Below are 6,105 nucleotides of genomic sequence, written 5' to 3'. Positions count from 1 at the left end.
GTATACACACACACACACACACACACACATACAATTATATCTCAGGGAAAAATTTTATTATAAAATATATTTAATTAAATAAAAAAATTAACATTTACATTTTACAACATAAGTAATTTCGTTTAGTAAACTATAAATTTAAACATTCGTCCATTAAAAATGTCCATGTGTGTGTAGTGTTAAACAAACTCATTCCAGTTTTACACGGTGCACAGCACTCTCACTTTCGCCATTTTCCTGTTTCTTTCACTCTTGTTTTTTGTCTCTCCATCACCACATACACACACACACACACACACACACACACACACCTCCTCAGGCAGATGGGAGACCAGCCTGCGCTCCTGCACCTCCCCCCGCACTTGAGGAGCTGTGTCGTCAACAATGTCAAAAGCTTCTATTGTCATTAAGAGTGGCTCACCACTCCTCTTTGTCCTACACACTTTAAACACATCATTGACCATTCAAACAACTGGATATTCAGTCACTCCTCCCCCTTCACTGTGTCATTCCCCTCTCAACTTCTTTCCATGTCTGCATCTTTCTGTCCCTGTGTTTCCGAGGGATCAGACATAACTGCACCGTTACAAATATCTCAAATCCCTTGATATACTCAGACAAAGACTCAAACATACACAACTCAAGAGTCTAATATGGGCGATGACAAGAGTGTCAGGCGGTAAGCTCAGTGTCATAGAGGTAATTATATAGACCACAGGAAAAACTTACAGACGGAGGGATATTTTTAGCTCTCAAATCCAAGATCTTCCTTGTCCAAATCCACTAGTCCCCACATCGCCCAAGCATGGGACAGTTATTGAGGTCCTAAGCTCTGTGCCCATAAGCTCTCGCCCACTCGGTGCCTGGTCTAATGATGCAGACTCCGAGGGATGACAGGGAACGCCGCTCAGACCTACAGGAATGCTGGATTAAAGGCTCTCAGATCTACAAAATGGTTTACCGTTATCTCATAACTGGCTTCAGTTCTCATGGCTGACATCAGCTCACATGTTTTTCACCGTTTCCATGTGAAACTATTGAAAACAATCATAACGTATTACGTGATGAGAATTGTCCATTACATCAAGCACTATTGTGTGTGAAATGCCTCAGTCTGCATCAACGCTCACAGATTTCGGAGGAACTGAATCAGTCGATATTCACAAAGCATTTGTGTGAGTGTGTTAAATATTAAATATTTCGAATGATTTAATGATTCTAACACATTTTAAACAGTTTAAGTCAATTCAGCAGATTTTCATGGAATTCAGAAAAAAAGAGGCATATTAAAGGTTACCCAAAAATAAAAAATTGTCATAATTTACATGTCATTTCCAACCCGTGTGACCATATGGTTGACCAATATGAATTTTATTAATGGCCAATGCTGATATCTTAGAGAGCAAGAGTGGCCACTGGCCAATATAAAATCGATCTCTCTCTCTCTCTCTCTCTCTCTATATATATATATATATCACTATTTAATTTAAAGATAGTAAATAACACTGGCATAACAATTCTTGCAATTAAATTTATATTTACCTTTACATAATATTTATAAAATGTAGAAATAATTTGATAAAACTTGAACTTGATCAGCAAAAAAAGATTTATACTTTAGAAACTTCTTTATTCGAGTAAACTAATGAAGATGGAGAATGGTAGCTCCTGTGTGTTAGCTACCAAAATAAACACTTAAAGGGTTAGTTCACCCAAAAATTTAAATTCTGTCATTAATTTCTCACCCTCATGTCGTCACGTCACCCAAACCTGTAAGACTTTCGTTCCTCTTTGGAACACAAATTTAGATATTTTTGATGAAATCCGAGAGCTTTCTCACCCTGCATAGACAGCAACGCAACTAACAAGTTCAAGGCCTAGAAAGGTAGTAAGGACATCATTAAAATAGTCCATGTGACATCAGTGGTTCACCCCGTAATTTTATGAAGCTATGAGAATATTTTTTATGTGCGAAGAAAACAAAAATAATGACTTCATTCAACAATTTCTTCTCTTCCGTGTCAGTCTTCGACGCGTGTTCACGAGAGCACGATGTGTGTGTGTGATGCTGCTGATGCAGGAGCTGACGTTCTGATGTACAACATCCATCTCTTTTGGTTCATCGTCTGTATATTTTGTTATATACTATTAAGTAAGGCTGGGCAAAAAAATCCAGTTTAGTGCAAGTCATTCTGTCTGTCGAAATCTTCAGACATGTTTATGAAGACTACGTCAGGTTCTACATCAGAACACCAGCTCCTACGTCAGCAGTAGGGTCAGAAAGCTCTCGGATTTCATCAAAAATATCTTAATTTGTGTTCCGTAGATGAACAAAGGTTTGGAACGACATGAGGGTAAATAAGTAATGACAGAATTTTCATTTTTGGGTGAACTATTCCTTTAATGGCCAAACAGAAAAATGTAACGGCCAATGCAATAATTAAAAAATTACAAATATCAGGCAACATATTCCGACTGACATTCTTCTTTGAAGCAAAAAAATAAGATATTTGTAATATTTATCAGTGTTTCTTGTTCATACAGTGAAAGTCAATGGGGTCCAATGTTTTTACACCCCAATGTTCTTCGGTATGTCCTCTTTTGAGTTCCTCGGAATAAAGAAAGTCATATAGGTTTGGAATGACATGAGGGTGAGTAAATGACAAAGTTATCCCTTTAATGTAAGTCTGCCTCTTAATGTAGATACGCCTCAGTGTTTCTGAGCTGGGTAAGGGAAATACATTAACATTATGTTACCCACATCCCCTGCCAACACTATTGAATCGAGGTGTAAATTATCAAAATGATTTAGTCAGTGGACTTCCTGGGTGGAAAGAGATTGGCTTTTCAAATTTGAAGGGAATGCACCTGCTATTCTCATCATTTTGCATGGTGAATTCTATCTTTTATCCTGTCTCTTTGCAGTGGCATGACTGATCAATAGTATTTGTGCTGAGGCCTCATAGAGATGCACTGGAGATGGTGGTTGGACAAGGGGGAGGGCTGGAGTAAAGGACAAGGCACCACTCCCATGATGCAAAAATTGATCCCTGGAATAAATTTGCAGTGTTCTATTAATGGCAGGTCCCTCTGAGGCTTTCTATTACATCTGACGGAAAGCCGCACATTACAGACGCAGAAGTACAACACCCGAGAGGAAAGAGGTACAAAAGAGAAGGGGGTAAAGCAGGAAGATACTTTAACAGAAATAATTTACTTTAAAAGAATATACTTACTGTAAGTGCAAACTGAATGTAATGTTTTCAGAAACACAATTTAGTGTTATTTGCATTTATATTAAAAAATATATAATTTAAATTTATATTAAATGCAGTTAGCTGAACTTAAGAATGCTTTTTTTGACATACTTAAGTTGGACTTACAGTATGCAATTTCATAATTACTTCTATTGTCTTTGAAATATGATTAAGTTTACAGACAAATGTACTGACAAGCATTTATGGTAAACTAAAATATACTCGTATGTCATGTATTTAAATATATATGTAACAAAACATTTATGACAAAGTCACAATTTAGTACATTTAAAATATATTTACTTTAAATGTAATATTAAAGAACACACTACAATTATAACTGCATAACAATTAAGCACACTTCTTTTCACAAGGGTAGACAGTGAAAGAAAGAAAGAAAGAAAGACGTCAAATTCTGAAGATCTTTCTGACGATACCTAATTGAAAGCGCAAGCACGCTAACTAGGCAACATGTTAATTATATCACAAATGTACTCTGATGTACTAGCATCTTCATCATTTCAAGATCACTGTCTGCACCATCACTCCCATCATCCCCCTCGCTAAGTATTTCTCTCTATATCGCTCTGTCTATGGTGAGACTCGGGTCAAACTCGCTCTAGAAAGCAAGGCTCTTTTGTACAAGATGGCTTGACTGTGTGAGTCTCAGGCACTGGCTGGCACTGAGGGCTAGTGGCCACAGAAAATGACGTCACATGCCTGAAAATGAAAACAAAGCCACGGGGATTAAGGGTACCTCGTCTCTCCTCCACAGCCCAGATGACGACTATCCCGCCATCTCTGACAATAGCGTTTTTACATGCTAGCATTTAGGCTAGCACTTACACATAGCGCTCAATTAATGAAGTTCACAGACAGACTGATTAACAAGCACAAAAATGTGTTGAATCATTAATTAGAATGCACAAGCTTTAAGACCTATTGACATTTTAACAGTAGACAATTTCAGTTGTTTCAGCTAGAATGCTACAAAACAACTTCACCTTCTGAACATAACACTCCTCGAGTGAGAATCTTTCAAGGTTTTTTGACACTTTTCCACAGGCCAAATCATAAACACCGCAAAAGTCACATAATTGCTTGCTAACCCGTGCTAACATTTGCTTATTCAGTAGCAATAAAGGCTAACTCTATCATAAAAGTGTCAGCACACCTTTACAAAAACATACTATGGTGGTACTATAGAACAGTGATTTGAAGGTACTTTGATATATATCATGATATTTACATGGTACTGTGAGCATAAGGTACTTCAAAGTCCGAAAACATGGTATTACCATGGAAAATTGCTGTCCAAAAAGAGTTTTACACAAACTAAAGTATACTAAGACACACATTCCTTATGAAAAGCATCAAATCTTAAAAGTATTTTTAAAAACTATATAATATAATATTAATATAATATTGATTAAAGAAATATTACACTTTATAATAATATCAAATTAAAAGATTTACTTTAAAGTACATGTACTTTACATTTTTATTGACGTTTTAGCAAACTTTTATTATGCTTTTAAGAAGTACACTTATTTGATGTGTTGACTAACATACTAAAGAACATGTGAAGTGCTTGTTTTTAATTTTAACAGTAGAGTTTTATTCACTACTGTTTTATTACATATTAAGATGTACAAAATTATGAAAGCACATATAGAGATGTACACAAGTCCTAACTTAATATGTCAAAAAAATGACTCTTATGGTTAACTAGTTGCTTTTAATATAAATATAAATTAATTTGAATACAAAACACATTCATTTAATTTCAAATAACATGCAATTAAGTACTGTTTTTAAAAGTGTGCTAAACAAAACATGACTCGGCTTGAATGAAACTAAGCAACACTAAGGTCATTGCAAATAAAAATGAATTATTTAAGGGAGTAAGGTTGAAGAAAGGGAGCAAGAGAGAGAAAAAAACAAATAAAATAAACACGCAGAAAACTAATTTCTACCCCTAGATATGTAATATTGCAGCTTTTCATCTTTTGGCCACAAAGCTTAGGTCTTAAACAGATTACACAGCAGACAAATCAGTAGTGTTGATAATGTGTGGGGGGAGGGCCGCATGGCTCTCTGGGTATTAAACACTGAAAAACTGCAATCATGGTGCTGGATTAGGAGTGAGGTTTAATATTGTGCTACATTCTGCTGAAAGGGACAGAGATGCTGGATGGGGATCAGTGACTTGGACAGGGAAAAGTCAGAATGTACACACACTCAGGAAACCTGAGAGGAAGAGCGCTGGCCAATTATAAAGAAAAAAGGATGATGCAACTCTCTGGACTCGTATCTGAAAATGCTGTGAGAAAAATCAAGCAAGCATTGTGCGTTAAAATGTGACTTTTGGTGCAGTTTTTTTTTCATGGAAATGACTGTGGAGCATAAGTCTTTGAATTAAAGTAGTTTTTTTAGTAATTAAAGGGATAGTTCACACACACACACACACACACACACACAATCTCTCATCATTTGTTCACCCTCATGTTGTTGTATTTTTTAACCTATATGACTGTCTTCTGTGGAACACAAAAGAAGATATTTTAAGGAATGTTGAGAAACGTCTCAGGTTACTTATGTAACCATGGTTCCCTGAGTAGGGAACGAGACACTGCGTCCTCTAGGGGTCGCTATGGGGAACGCCTCGTCGTGACTCGTGTCTGAAGCATACATTGAAAAAACACCAACTCGTTGGCCGGCGACAGCCATGACGTCACTACCAGTGCGACTATAGTATAAATAGGCGCCGGTAGCACACATCATTCACTTCTTCGTCTGAAGCTTGCGTCCGCAGCATGGCAAGAAACCTAGAGGACGCAGTGTCTCG

General features: G+C 36.7%; 1 protein-coding gene across 2 annotated transcripts in view; it reads right to left on the bottom strand.

The window, feature by feature from the left end:
• The window catches only part of LOC107669728 (RNA-binding protein Nova-1-like), a 57,739-nt gene that overhangs the window by 39,089 nt on the left and 12,545 nt on the right, over positions 1–6,105 (bottom strand). The window lies entirely within an intron of this gene.

Source organism: Sinocyclocheilus anshuiensis, unplaced genomic scaffold, assembly GCF_001515605.1.
Source record: "Sinocyclocheilus anshuiensis isolate Anshui unplaced genomic scaffold, SAMN03320099.WGS_v1.1 scaffold684, whole genome shotgun sequence".
NCBI classification, from domain to species: domain Eukaryota; kingdom Metazoa; phylum Chordata; class Actinopteri; order Cypriniformes; family Cyprinidae; genus Sinocyclocheilus; species Sinocyclocheilus anshuiensis.
Note: the sequence above shows the minus strand (reverse complement) of the source record. Positions and strands in the feature narration are given on the sequence as shown.